Source organism: Callospermophilus lateralis, unplaced genomic scaffold (genome assembly GCF_048772815.1).
Source record: "Callospermophilus lateralis isolate mCalLat2 unplaced genomic scaffold, mCalLat2.hap1 Scaffold_65, whole genome shotgun sequence".
NCBI lineage: Eukaryota > Metazoa > Chordata > Mammalia > Rodentia > Sciuridae > Callospermophilus > Callospermophilus lateralis.
Genome location: NW_027514826.1, coordinates 4,725,451 through 4,741,829, shown reverse-complemented (window position 1 = coordinate 4,741,829; position 16,379 = coordinate 4,725,451). Strand labels below are relative to the sequence as shown.

Sequence of the window (16,379 nt, the reverse complement as noted above, 5' to 3'; positions counted from 1 at the left end):
TTATTTCAAAAATACAAAAATATAAATATACATTTATAAAAATATGAATGAATTAACACAAGACATTCTTCAACTAAATAAATATGGCAGTAGTAGTCATTCCTATTTCATCAGCGATATATAATTTCTGTATTATTTTACAAAGCAGTTGCACAATGTTTAATTTAATAGTAAAGGTGACTGAAAGTCAGTTAAGAAAGCATTTATAAAGTTTTCATACCTAAGAAAAGGCACAAAAAGCCTTTTAAATATTTTTTATTGATTATTAATGTGATATAATTTCCTTCCAAGGTTATTAGGCAAAGAGGGTGAACTGGTTATTATTAATGTTTTAAAATCCATATCATTCATATTCATTCACGGAAACTTACTGGTTAAGCAAACCCTTACTAAGACAACACCTATGTATTGTTTGTAATTTCAATTTTTGAAAAAATTCCTCCAAGGAGGAGAATGCAGGCCACTCATTCTAGTAACGAAGACAGTTCCACTAATATTAAGTAATATGCTTAGTCTCGGTCACTTTCATCACCCCCATACATATCAGCCAGTTTTTTAAAACCAGGACCCCAGTCGCTAAGGTAATCATAATCCTGGTTACAATCAGCTGTGAGGGATTCTAAGGAACTGAGTGAATCCGCTATGGAATCATTCCCTTCATAGGCATATGTTGCCAGTGAATCATAAGGAGGTGCACTTGAGTCTGAGTCGTTTTCTTTCAATCTTCGATGGATAAAATCTTGTACATCAATATTTTTCCACAGGGGTACAGTCCTCCTTATCTGAAAAATAGTTTCAGGCATTACATCTCTTCTAAGTTTACTGTCTTCTCTTGCTTCTGGATTCCTTAACGTGCCAATGTCAAAAGCCTGTGTATCTTCTTCCCCACCGCCTTCGTCATTGTATGTCACAATATTGTCGCGGACATCATCCTTTGAAATTATGAGAGGCTCCTTTTTTTTTTGTCTCTTCAATGCAGCCAACAGCACGACTAAAACTATTTAAAAACATGAGAAAATAGGTTTCATGATGCGAGGTAAAACAGCATGCATACTTCAGTGTGTGGAAGTTTGTGAGACTGATTGGCAGGAGGAGTATTCTGTACAAGCACAGAGTGCCTTGGGCCAATGAATGGATGCAGTAAATTGATAAAAATCAGATAATACAAGGTCAATTCATTTTTAAGTTCTGTGGGCCTCTGATATTGAAAAATATTGTTTAATTTGACACATCACTCCTTGAGAATGCACATATGATTCCAAATACAGACATGTTGAAGCACCAGTTCCTTTTATCTCAAGAGAATTTTTGCAGGTATTGAATATTTTCTTAATGACCCAAGGCAATATATACAAATCATTTACTCATCTATAGATGAATATATGCTTATATTTGCATTATAGTCTTATATTATGTGTGTGTGTTTATAGTCTTATATTATGTGTGTGTGTTCTGTTTTCCTTGTTCTGGTTCTGCCATCTGTGTGATATGAAATTAGAGCCAGGTAATTATGCTTACTTTCAGTTTTCTCTTCAAGAAAAATAAACAGTTGTGCCATTTCCAGGTGTACTAGTCCAATATTCTGTGGTGAACTATTACTGAATTTCACAATGATTTTAAACATTTTTGTTTTTTGTGTACCTATTATAGCCATACCATCTACAACACGTAGCCAATACTCTTGTACTTTAACTTCATATTACATATGAGTTCATTCATTTTATTGATAGATTAACATGTGACCTTGTGTTTCTTTGTATGAGGCTTCTGAAAGTGCACAATTGTTAATACAAAATTAATAATCTTTTTTCCTTAGAAAATTGAAGCACAATATTTAAAAAAATCACAAAACATTTAGTATTATTGCTCAACCTCCTGATCCTGAATAATAATAATAAATCTTATTTGTAGAACTATTCTTAATCATTAAAAAATCTTGGTCCTTTAATTGCATGACTTATGTTCTTCAAATGATTTGATGGGCTTTATGTTTTAGGAACTATGTATTATTTTTATCTTTGTTGATTTAATGAAACAGTAAGAATATATATTAAATAATCATAATTATTATCAATCATACTTTGTATCTAATTTTAGTATGCATTGTATCAGTAACTCATATGAATCAATAAAATATAGCACACTAATACATAAATAAGTAAAGAACACCTACTGATTCAGGTAGATTCATTTGTGGCTCCCAAAAGATAAATTCCAGTCCTAAATCATATTACCTATAAATATGATCACAATTGGAACAAACTTTTTTGCAGATGTTATCAAGTAAAAATTAAATCTTACTGGATGAGTTAGAGCTCTAATTCAATGACAGGAGTCCTCATAAAAACAGACGATTTTGAATACAGAAAGATCTACATCAATAATGCAATGTAGGGCTGGGGCTGTAGCTCATTGATAGAGAGCCCACCTTGCACGTGTGAGGCATTGGGTTCAATCCTCAACACCGCATAAAAATAAATAAAGATATTGTGTCCAACTACAATTAAAAAAATTTTTAAAGAATGCAATGTAATGATAGAGGTTGAGATTGGAAGTCCACACTCCAAGGAATGTCACAACAACATGGCAACCACAAGAAGCTTGGAAGTTAAGGAAGAATCCTACCTAAAACCTTCAGAGAGAGCATAGCCTGGTGACAGATCAATATTGGACATTTAATCTCTAAAATTATGAGAAAAATTATTCTGTAGTTTCTAATCATCTAGTATGTGTTAATTTTTCATGGCAACTCCAGGAACCTGATACAAGTGTGAAGATTAAAAAAAAGCATACATTTATGAAAACATTCAGCTTAAATGATTTTGAAGAAATTTATACTAAACTCTCATGAGATATTTAGAAGTTCACAGACATTTAAAATCTAGAGTAATCCAAGTAAACAGGCAATCATAACTGTCAGAAGAATCCCTTAAATAATATTTGAAAATATTTGGCAGCATCTATTAATATTTATAGATTAATCATTCATACTTCAAAGCTTATAACAAAGAAAAATTATACCAGTAAGTAAAAATGCATAATGTACTCTAGTACTCATTATGATGCTCTCTGAAAGAATAAGATCTTATTAAGTAAATGTCCACTAGTAGAAAAGTAGTTTAGTAAGTTTATTAATGTGTGGCCATGCTATAAAAAAATAAACATCAAATAACAGTAATCAATACTGAACTGAGAACGTGGCCATTATCATGTACCAAAGTGGAAAAAGAAAAATGTTTTTGAACTGAAATAAGCATGTAATAAATCTATGTGAATCAAAAAAGAAAAAAAAAACACTTCACCTTATTTATTTATTTTTCAGACATCTTATTATGCTACCAAGACTAGCCTCAAATTCAGAATCCTAGGAGGATTAGCTAGGATAATAGCTATGATTAGCTTTGATTATAGGCAGAGGCTACCATGCCTGGCTTCCATTGTAATTTTTGAGTGTATGTGAAAGGTGGAAAGTAGTTTCATCCTAGCCAGGATGCTGTAACAAAATGCTACAGACTGTGGCTTATACAAAAGAAATGTGTTTTCTCAAAGTTCTTAAAGCTGGAAGTTGGAGATCTGCTTGCCAACATGGTTGGCCTCTGGTGAGAACTGTCCTCCTGCCTTATGTTTTGCTGTCTTTTCTCTGAGTATTCACATGGCATTTCCTGGGTTCGTGAGCTCAGAGAGAAAGAGAAAACATGAGATCCCTGGTATGGCTCCTCATAAGAGCACTTGTTATATCAGATCAACATTTCTCATGACCCCAATTAACCTTAATTATTACCTTGGAGACCCTTTCTCCAAATTCACAACCTCAACTTGTGAATGAATGGGGGAGGCATAAATATTTAAAAATATCAATTGAAATAAAAGAATGAGTGTTTTCTATTTTATTTTCTTAAATGGACATTGTGAAATTGTCGATGATTCTTACCATCTACCTATTATTGCCTTAAAGAAGTAACTGAGGACTGGGGATGTGGCTCAACCGGTGGCACGCTCGCCTTGCATCCGTGCGGCCCGGGTTTGATCCCCAGCACCACATACAAACAAAGATGTTGTATCTGCCAAAAACTAAAAAAAATAAATATTAAAATTATCTCTCTCTCTCTCTCTTTCCTCACTCTCTCTTTAAAAAAAGGAAGTAACTGAATAACTCTTTAAATATACATGTAGATAGATAGGTAGATATAGAGTTGGTGGTATTAGAAAATTCTGTTTGAATAAAAATTGGGCATATTTTGCATTTCTTTAAATTACTTTAGATATATTTGAAACATTACTTTGTAATTGGAATTTACAAGTCATTAACTTTTTTTATTTCAATAATATGAATATTATAAATCACAAATATCATTTAGATCAAAACAAAAACTCCTGATTGAGCTATTTAAATTAGAATAATGTAAAAAAAAATTATCATTATTCTCGTTAAAAGAGAAAATTTTTATTTTATACTTCACATTTATCTAATAATGTACCTCCATACTTTAATGTATATAACTCAGCCTAAATATGAATCCAAATATGAATTTTGTATATATATATATGATATTTATTATATGCCTGGTTATAAATTTTCACTATTATATTCTATTAGATAGACAATAAAAAAGAGTTTAAAAAATAATTTTGGTTAGATCAAACAGAAGTAAATAAGGAACTAGGAACAGAGTGTCATGAAAAAAATCTTACAAATAAATTAATGTCATCTGCCTTCATAAAGAAAAAAAATTATTTTAAATTTATAATAATTTCACTTACCTGCCCAGGTTTTGCATTTTCACAAACGAATGTTTCATAATGCATGGCAAATTCCGGAGCATGATCATTAATATCCAGAATTCTGATGAAGACTGGAATATGGCTACTTTGTTTTGGATTATCTGCAACAAGAACATGTGTAAGATTTCAGGCTCATTTACAGAGAAGAACTAAAACCACTTGCCCATTTGTAGCTTAGCAACAGATCAGTTCTGGGGTATTCACTTTCTTAGGTGATGCTGATGAATACATCAACATGGTCCACAGGGAAAGCACAATAATAAGATGAAAATATCAATAAGAATGTACTACTCTATTTTTATAGATTGGTTAATAATTTTTTTATGAGATTCGATTATGTTTCTATCCTACTCTAAATTATAAAAAATAAAATTTTGAATAAATGAGTGATTCAATAATCCTTAAACCCCAAACTTTTGAAATAATTTCTCTAAAATATTTCTCACAATGTAGCCATTCTACAGGAGAGAAAGAGTCAACTTAAGCCATTACTTGATCATTTTAGTAAAAGATAATGCATTCAGATAGATGTGTTGACAACTTACTTATTTCTGTGGCTGTAATAGTGATGTTGTGCCAAGGGGATGATTCCCAGTCAAGAGGCTTCAGAGTGAAAATAGAGCCATTTTCTGAGTGGATACTAAAAATTCGGTCCATATCAGTATTCCAATCAACAGAGTATCTGGCAGAAAAGAGACTCATAAATTCTGGCGTTATTTTAAGATTATTAGTTCTTCAAATATTTCTTAAAGTTATAGGGACTTTCCTCAATGATCTGACAAAGGCATGAAATATGAAGTGCTGATAACGTTCTGGAAAATTTTTATTCTAATTTGTTATATATGACAGCAGAATGCATTACAATTCAAATTACACATATAGAGCATATTTTTTCATATCTCCAGTTGTATACAAAGTAGAGTCACACCATTCGTGTCTTCATATATGTACTTAGGGTAATGATCTCCATCTCATTCCACTGTCTTTCCTGTCCCCATGCCTCTTCCCTTCCCCTTTCTCCTCTTTACTCTATCTAGAGTTCATCTAATACTCCCATGCTCCACCAACCTCTCTATGAATCAACATCCTTATATCAGAAAAAACATTTGGCATTTGGAATTTTGAGATTGGCTAACTTCACTTAGCATTATATTCTCCAACTTCATTTACCTGCAAATGTCATGATTTTATTCTCTTTTAATGCTGAATAGTATTCCATTGTGTATATATACTACATTTTCTTTATCATTCATCAACTAATGGGCACCTAGTTTGGTTCCACTATTTAGCCATTGTGACTTTTGCTAGTCTAAACATTGATGTGGCTTGGAATCTTTTTCTCATGAACAATTTTATATAATTGTTTCCAGTATTACTATTGTATTAGTATGCACACTAAAGGCATTATTTATGGTTATGAATTTTTGTGCAGCTGTTAAGTGAGTTATTGTCACTTAAATCATTTATTTTACCTTAGTATTTAATGTAAACATAATAGTATTGTTGAATCAGATAGAGTCAATATCATTGAGTAAATGAAATATACTCTAAAATTTAAAAAATATGAATATGTATTCAAAGAGTACATATTAATATAGAGAAGGCTATCATAAATGCATTGTTCTTGAATGTAACATCTCAGCTGAATAAAAGGTCTTCCTCTAATCTATGCCTCAACTTATTACACATAAAACCTAATCTCAAATACCACAGAGTTCTGTGTTTTTCCCATTAAGGATAGATATGGCACATGTTATCCCAAACTTTATTTTACAGTTGCCAAAATAATGTCTCCTTTTAAAAAGAGTTTCATACCCTAATCCCCATGAATATGTTACTTTACATGGCAAAAACAACTTTGCAAGTGTGATTAAGGCTGAAAACATTGATACAGAAGATTTTTCTCAATTATGCAGATGGTTAAAAACTAATCATAAGAGTTATTAAAAGTGAAACTGGAGGGAAGATAAAAAAGTGGTCTAGGAAGAGGAGACAAGCAAAGAGGAGAGATTTAAGGGGTGATAAGGAAAGATTTATTGTGGATGGCTTCAAAGATGGAGGAACAAGGAATGGAATGAAGGCAACCTGTAGAATCTGGGAACAGTCTTTAAACTGACAGTCAATGATGAAACAGCAAACTTGCTCCACAACTGCAAGGATTTGAAATCTGCCAGCCACCAGAATGGAAAGAAAACAATTTTCTCCTAGAGTCTGTGGAAAGAAACATGGTCCTGTCTACAATTACACCTTTACTCATGGTCTGGTGAGGTGCACACCATAATTTTGACCCACAGAACTACAGGAAAACAAACTTGTGTTTCTTTATTTAAGTTTTTAGTGTAGTGATATGTTCTTATTGCAGCAACAGAAAACTAATAACTCTCTAAAGATTTTTTTAAAGAGCTGTCTTAAATTCAAGATGGTAGATAGATCCAATCTTGCTATGCATGACTAGCTAAAATTTGAGATTTCTGTTTCTGAGTTTTTCAGGAGCCATATAGGAAAGGGAATGTTTCTCAAACACTATCATTCACATGAATCATGGGTAGTTCTTAATAAAACAGGTTTTGATAGGTTGGTGTTATAGCTCATTGGTAAACTACTTTCTTAGTATGCATGAGGCCCTGGGTTTGATCTGCAGATTGCAACAACAACAATAAACCCTAGAATTTGCAGTAGTATGTCTATTATGGGAGCTGGAATTCTGCATTTTTGACAAACTGAGGTGAATCCTATCTTGGGCAAAGCCTACATTCAAATATAGCCTATTGGATAAAGTTCTCAGAATGAAGACAGAAGAACAACCATGAAAGAGAGAAAACATAAAAAATCAGCATCTGGTTCAATTCTCATTTTTATATGTGTCTCATTAAAGATATTTAACAAAAGAATTCGCTTTGATTATAATATATTAGAAAACTTAACTACCCAATTATAATTCTGTATGAGACATTCTGGCACTAACTTTGAAAAACATTATACAGGCATGTTGGTGCATGCCTGTAATTCAGCGCTCAGGAGGATGAGGCAGTAACATCACAAATTCAAAGCCAGCCTCAGCAAAAGTGAGGCGCTAAGAAACTCAGTGATATTCTGTCTCTAAATAAAATACAATATAGGGCTGGGGATGTGGCTCAGTGGTTGAGTGCCCCTGAGTAAAGTCCTTGGTACCCCTCTCCCACAAAAACCAAAAAAATATTAATAATACATTTTTTAATATTCTAAACATCATGAAAAGTTGGCAATTTCAATATTGTTGGACAAAAAATATTTATGTAGATTCTACTTTTTTGGGGGGGTGTTGTTTTAATAGAGGCTACACGAGTTGATCTATTGTTATAAAAGCTCTGCTGAACTTAAGAAATCCAAAAAGAAAATATAGATCTTGAAAAAATTTTAACAATTTAATGTAGTTCATAAAGGTTCTTTCTTTACTAGTTTATTTTAAACTATGTTAAATGAATGTTTTAAACTCAGAAATACTATTTCAAAGACAGTATTTGGGGCACTGAAAAAAATATATTGTGTTTTATAGAATTTTGGAAAAGTTTATAGTCTCAGATTTCTTTGTACACCTTACTCCTAACTCATGGAACAGTTTAGTCACTTCTTTTTCCTTTGGAAGGACTGTGCAATGGGGAAACTGAGGTGAATCCTATCCTGGACAGAAATGGAAAAACCTCCTCATTTTTTCAATAATCACTGAAATTTTCCTACATAAGAATTTGGGAGATTAAAACAAACTGATTTGATTTATGATCATTTAACAGGAAGTAGTTGTAATTCTAGAGTGGGAAACACTAAGGAGACACAGGACAATTAGAAAACTATTATATAGCAATGAACGTATAAAAGGAAATAAAGGAAACAAAACTACATCAGATTTCTAAAAATAGTTCTCTGTTACATACTTATGTGCAGTAGATCTGATTTTTAAAATCATTACCAGTACACCTAAGTTGAAGATGGCAGGTATTTCAAATTGTGTCTTTTTAAACTTTATTGATTAATTGTGCTAACAAAATTTTGAGGTTTTTTAATCCATAAGTTTCAGCATTTCTAAAATTATTTCCCAATGTGGGCTGTTTTTACCTTTGGGATCACATCTCTATTATAAGGTATTTAGGAGAAAGACAAAGAAAGTTACTGCAATATTAAGTATGCTTTATTTTTCCTTACATACACCAAATTCTATTTATGAGTAAAAGCAAACATGAAATGCACACAAGGAAAGAAAAAAAAAAACATGACCACATCTTGTGTGGAATGAAGCAATTACAGTATCCTCTGTAGGTGCGTCTCATCATTGTTGGAAAGGTCAACAGTCAGCCATTATCTATTTCTGTCTGAATAGATCTTGAACCTTTTTTTCTACTGTTTCCATTAAGATCAAAAAGGAAAATAAAATTTTCTTTAATCCCCATCGTTACTTTCCCTAGAGATTATCATTGCAGTCTGTGAGGAAGGAATAAACAATAATTCTACCAGTATGAAAGTCAAGGTTTGACCGTCTTGTAGCTTAGTAGGATCAAAATGGATGTGTTTCTGTCGGCCCCTACTTTAAGGTTTAACCTTGAAAGACATTGCTTTTTAAGTTAAGAATCATAGAGGAAAATCACTTTAACAATTTAGAAATAGCTTACTTTGTTAATGATACAGGTATATATTTAGCAAATTTCGTGAGTGCAAATGATGCCTCACTATTTGTCAAAAGCCCAAAGTAATTTTCTTTTATTTAACAGCCAAGTTCTATTTTCAACACAGAATAGGAACATTCTGGTTTACCTATTAATAATAAATACATTGGATTACAACCAACCAGCAGAAAGAACTTGATAAACACTTAACACAGAAGAAAACCTCTCTCTCTGTCCCAGCAGATGGCCTATAATAGCAGTAATACATTATTGATTTCCCTACACTGAATGTTGAATGGTAAGTTACAAAAGAACACCGGCATAATTTTTTTTTGTGTATGAATGCCTGTTCTAGAAAGATGATCCAACCATTGGATGTCAAATAACAAGTGAAATAAAGCAAAGAGAACTGAACCTGTAGCCAATCTCTAGATTCCATTTTTTGTTTTCTTTCCATTTTCATATTCTACCATTAAAAATCAAACCCATATCATATACCTGAAATTTTTTACTAAAAAATTACAAGTAAAAAGGAAACTGAGTTAAGACAGGAGATCAAATCAGTAATATGCTATAATAGCTTATCATTACATTATTTTTATTATATTGGATTCATGTTACTTCTTTCAATAAGTCAATAGAGTCCTGATATGGATCTACTCTTTCCATTCTAGCTTCTACTTATAAATTTTCCATAGCTGAGAACCATTAAATGATTAAAAACATGAATGTTTGTTATATGATGAAATTACTTATAATTCTTTTTCTCTATTTTTATGTGTTATTTTTAGTTATAGAGTCTATTTTGACTTATATAAAAACATGGAATATAACTTATTCTAATTAAGATCACAGTCTTATGGATATACATAATGTTGAGATTCACTGTTATGTATTCATAGATGTACATATGAAAGTTATGTCAGATTCACTCCACTGTCTTTCTTATTCTTATCACCACCTCTATTCCCTTAATTTCCCTTGGGTTAGAATTTATGTATCAGAGAACACACTCAACTGTTAGTTTTGGGGAATTGGCTTATTTAACTTAGTATGATAGTCACTACATCCATCTACTTATTGGCAAATATCATAAAGTCATTCTTCTTTATGGCTAAGTAACAGTCTATTGTGTATAGAAACCACATTTTATTTATCCATTCATCTGTTGATGAACAACAAGGTTGGTTCCATAGCAGAGCTTTTGTGAAGAGCTGCAATAAACATTAATTTGGCTATATCATTGTAGTATACTGATTTTATGTCCTTTGGATGTACACCAAGGAGTGTGATAACTAACTCAAATGGTTGTTCATTCCTAGTTCCATTCCAATACTGCTTTCCAGAGTGGTTGCACCAATTTGCAATCCAACCAGCAATGTATGAGTGTACCCTTTTCCCCACATCCTCACCAATATTTATTGTTGTTTGTCAGAATTTCCATTCTGACTCAAGTGTGATGAAATCTCAGTGTAGCTTTAATTTGCATTTCTGTAATTGCTGGAGATGCTTAACATTTTTTTATGTTTGTTAATTATATTAATTCAGAATATTCTTTTCTAAGTTTAGTATTGTTGTTACACCATTACTATGTTACCCTCTGAAATAAAAGCACCACTATATATAAATGCACTTATGCACATATTTTTGTTTATGTTGGAATCATATATATTTTGTTGAAGCATAACAAAATTTTTGCCTTAAGTACCTTATTTTAGTTTTAACAGCAGTATAAAGGATTTCTTCAAAAAATCATTGAATTTTAAATACATTAAGCATAAAATAGGTGTGAAATGAAGCATGATGTTCTTTCAGACCTTGTCAAGCAATAATCGATTCTACAACTTGGGATAAGTAACTCCATGATAACTAATGTGGTGAAGCAGAGGTGACAACAGCTGCTAACTGTAACAAAAATTTCATGTTGCAAGTAGCAGATGTATTTCAGAAAATATGTTTGATGATAGATTTACAGGGGTGGGTGTAGGAAGAAGTAGTTCCCAATATTTTCTGGAAAAATATGAATTCACATGATGCTAATTGCAGCCTGTTTTTGCATTTAGGAAACAGTCATTTAGTCATCTTTCTAAATTGCATTAGACAAAGCAAAGACTTCTACATGGGCTTTTGATGTAACACTTGCCTAGCTCATGGGGGGCCCTGGGTTCAATCCCCAGCCCCCTGCCCCAAATTACATTGTTGACTCACTGTTGAATTAATACTGATTTTTCTTCATACTATATTTGGAGTTCTAAAGTATTTTTTCCCCATATATTTACATGTTAATAGCATTCAGTCTATAATGCTTTTTTGGGGGGTGGCAGAATTGGCAATATAATTTAAGAAATATAATTTGAGATTAATTTGTTCTTTTAATACTTTTCTTTGAAAGGCACTTTTTCAGATTTACTGGTAAAATTATTTCTCATTGTTTTTATTCCAGAATGTGAGTTCTCTATCCAAGGCCAATATTTCTGGGAGGACTATTAACTTAAAAATGTGACAACCAATTTTTAACACTGTGAAACAAGAATACAAATTTGACTATAGATCTTTTTGACAGAGAGCTTTATTTTTGAAATTGTACCTTCAGTAAATTATTATATTTAGGTGAAGATTGTATATATATATATATATATATATATATATATATATATATATATATCTAAAATATATACAAAATATGTGTAACCTCTATATGTAATCTATATGTGTAATCATATATTGATACAGAACATGTATATGTAATCTATATATATTATATATGTGTGATCTCATATATATGTATTATGTGTAATCTATAATATATATATTTATATAAGCTCCAAGCAATCTAAATTTTTATCAATGATGTATTATTGACATAATAGTGCATTATTTATAAAAAAAAAATTACTGAGTTTGGAACATAAGTGAACACACAGAATTTAAAACATACAAAGGCTAAAGGACTCAATGATATAAAAATAAGATAGATTGACAAATTGTTTGAATGATGGAATATTTAATAGAAGGGCAGTAAAGTAATACAGGAGTAACAAAGAATTTCATGTTTTATTTGCTACAAACTTTCCTGTGTTTTTAAAAATGAATTGCTATACTTAAACAATTCGGGGACAATTTTTAAAATAATTTTTCATTTTTCTTTTGACAAAAATGGAATAATAGGGGATGGATTTCCCATACACACTAAACACCAAAAAATGTAAATTGCAAGTGAACAATGATGTTTAAAAAACTGGACATTTAGAGGCTGGGGGTTGTGGCTCAGTGGTACAGTGCTTGCCTAGCATGTGTGAGATACTGGGTTCAATCCCCAGCACCACATAAAAATAAAAACAAGTAAAATAAAGGAATTGTGTCCATGTACTGCAACAACATCAAAGAACAATCCACTCCATTGTATTACAAAAGAAGGAGGAGGAGGAGGAGGAAGAGGAGGAGGAGGAGGAAGGGGAGGAGGAGGAGGAAGGGGAGGAGGAGGAGGAGGAGAAGAAGAAGAACAACAATAACAACAGAAATCAGCAATTCTTAGAGAAGGGAAGAAATGGAGGTGACCTCCTGAACTTTCATGAGTATCCTCTAGGTTCCTATAGTATTGTGAGTAGAAACCCAGAGAGGTAGAGATAGACAACAGTGGCTAAAGTTGCCAGGGAGCACTGGAGAGAAGCCGAAGACTGAAATCTGAAGAGGATCCAACTTGGCTACAACACTATGCAGGTAAATTATCTTATGAATTAAAGGGTACACAGTGTCAACTAGGAATATTAGTGGAATATTATGAACCTTGAGATAGTTTTGCTGGTTATCATACAGGATGGAAAACTATATAATTTCAAACAAACAGATATTGTGAACAATGGAGCAAAACTAGGCTTACACTAAGGGCTGCTGAGAAAGCACAAGAAAAAGTTCCAAAAGGGTTGAGCTCTTTCAACCAACTTAACTACATCAGATAAAGCTCAGGAATTTTCATAAAAATGCAAACTTAGACAACAGTAACCATGGTAAAAATCATAATGTCTATAATCAAATAAAATTACATGCATGCAAAAGGCAGGAAAGCATGAGTGAAAAGAAAAATCTATTAATTCAAACCAACACAGAGATGACACAGTTGATAGAATTAGCTCAAAATTACATTCAAAAGATGTTTATCTGTGTTCCATATATATATATATATATATGTTCATTTATGTGTGTAGTATACATATATATGTGATCTTGATAGAACATCTACAGAATAAATGACAATGCATGTACGTTAAAAAATATTCTGGGGGCTGTGGTTTTGACTCAGCAGTAGAGTGCTCATCTAGCACGTGCAAGGCTCTGGGTTCAATACTCAGCACCACATAAAAATAAATAAAATAAAGGTATTGTGTCCAACTACAACTAAAAATAAATATTAAAAAAGATAGATATTCTGCATGGATTTAAAATTGATTAAACATTATAGAAATAATTAATGAATTTGAAGATGCTGTGGAATGTGGTATATACAAAATGACAGACACATTCATGAGACCTAATAACATTTATATTCCCTGAAGGAGAAGAAGATGGGTTAAGAAACTGAAGATTCAATGCCTAAAAATTTTCCCAGCTTCACAAAAGATATAAATTCACACATCCAAGAAATTCAATAAAGTTTAAGCAAAAAAAGAAATGAAGTCCATTATTGTAAGTCATATTCCAATCAATTGAATTAAAATTACTGAAAAATTAAAAGCAGCATGAGGAACAAAAGATTCCATAAAGGAAGAAACATTATTACAGAGCAAAATATTTACCATACTGTTAGAAAACCAGCAATCTGTAATATTGTACTAATCCAAAATGGCACAAAATAAGAGGGAACAAGGAATAGATGAAACAATCAGAAAAAAAGTGGCAAGATGACAAACTTAACAGTATGAAAAATCACAGTATAAACATTTCGTTTAAAAGAAATAATATTAAACTGGGTTATAAAGCAAGAACATCTATCTACAATACAAGTTATGTTTTAATTAAAAACAATAATTAAAAAAGAGGAAGACCACATATTAATATTAGATTGTTGTAAACACACCTAAAGCTATGCTAACAGAGAAAGTTATATCACTATGATGTATATTTAAAAAAATGTAAAATTAATATCTCAAATAAATAACCTCATATTGTAAGTCAAAGAAACAGGGAGGGGGAAGAAAGCAAAGTATCCACAATATAAACAGAAAAAAAGAATGTAATAGTAAGACAAATGCATTGAAACAGAAATAACTGAATGGAGAAAATAGACAAAGTGTGGTAGTTAACTGTTATAAATTCTATAATATGATTTGACTAATAAAACATACACATTGTTGCCTGGTGCAGAATTTAGTGATGAGATGAAAATATTTCTGCAGTGTTAAGAATTGATAAAGGTTGATGAGACACCTCACCTGAGTAAATGAACAAGTAACCTTGGTGTCATGGAATAATTTACATGCCTCTTGCAACATTTATTGACTTCTTAATATGCAAATATATGATACAAATTAGGAAAGATCCACAGACTACTGTTAAGATGTCATCTCCTTATGATTCAGAAATGCTTAATGGTCAAACAATAAGATGGTTCATTATCTAAATATGTTGAGACACTGTCATTGACAACAAATTTTAAAAAGTGGATTACTTTCATTTTAAAAAGGTACAAGTAATTATTTTTAAAATGAACATGTAAAATTTCTATCAAAAAAATTTGTTCATATCAAATGCTAAGGAGAAATGAAGGTATGACCAAACCTAGACCACATGTTTAGAAACTGGCCCAAACCATCAAAGGCAGACACTCATTAAGCATTTGTAGTTACTAATGTGGCAAACCTCTTATTTTCTTTAAAAATAGGAAGGTGCTATCAAGTTGAGACTTTAGAGGGAAAAAATGTTAACACCAATCACTGAAAAGCCAATCCATCATTCTAGTAGAACAGCCAAGCTATCTCTATTTTCAATATAAGAACATTTTATTACAATATGTTATTAGTACTATCATATACATTGTAAATTTTTGGATAATTGCCAAATTTGTGAAGCCCTTTATCAAGTTCCAAATATATGTGATATAAAAGTAAAAAAGAAATAAGCATTTGTTTTTCTTTGAGCATTGCAAAGAAGCTGGATGCATTTTAAACACTGAGTTTGAACATATTCACATATGAGGACAAAAAGGCAATAAGCATGTCCCATTTCAATAACATAAAAATTCACATTGTATTAGAAATGAACATTCTAGTACAGATAAGTTAATCATAGAAAACTGTTAATTTTTCATTTTATTTAAAGGCTTTGTTTTAAATAATATGGGAATTTATTTTTTTAATATTTGTTTTTTAGTTGTAGTTGGACACAATACCTTTTAAATTTATTTTTATGTGGTGCTGAGGATCAAACCCAGAGCTTCACACTTGCCAGATGAACACTCTACTGCTGAGCCACAACCCCAGTCCCTAATATGGACATTTATAATGATAAAATATATGTATATTGATAAAAATATGAGTATACTGATATGCATACTTTTATGTATATTGATAATCATATTTTTCAGAGTAAATATTTTCTTATATAAATTTATAATTTTATAAACATATTTTATTATATTTATTTATTTTTTATTTTTTAGTTGTATATGGACTCAATGCCTTTATTTGTTTTTATGTGGTGCTAGGATTGAACTCAGTGCCTCACATTTGTGAAGCACGTGCTCTACCACTGAGCTACAACTTCAGCCATTATAAAAATATTTTTAAGAGTAAAATATTTCTTATAAACTAGAATGAATCTCATAAAAATAATGTTTAATAGTACACAAAATATAAAATTTGAAAACAATCATTTACTTTTTAAATAGGGAGATTCAGTAAATGATTTTTCTACTCAACCTAAAACTAACCAAATTTTAAGCTCTAGTTATAATCTACAGAATAA

General features: G+C 31.3%; 1 pseudogene; it reads right to left on the bottom strand.

Moving 5' to 3' along the window:
• Positions 1–509: 509 nt before the first annotated feature.
• The window catches only part of LOC143389117 (cadherin-9-like), a 29,708-nt pseudogene continuing 13,838 nt past the window's right edge, over positions 510–16,379 (bottom strand).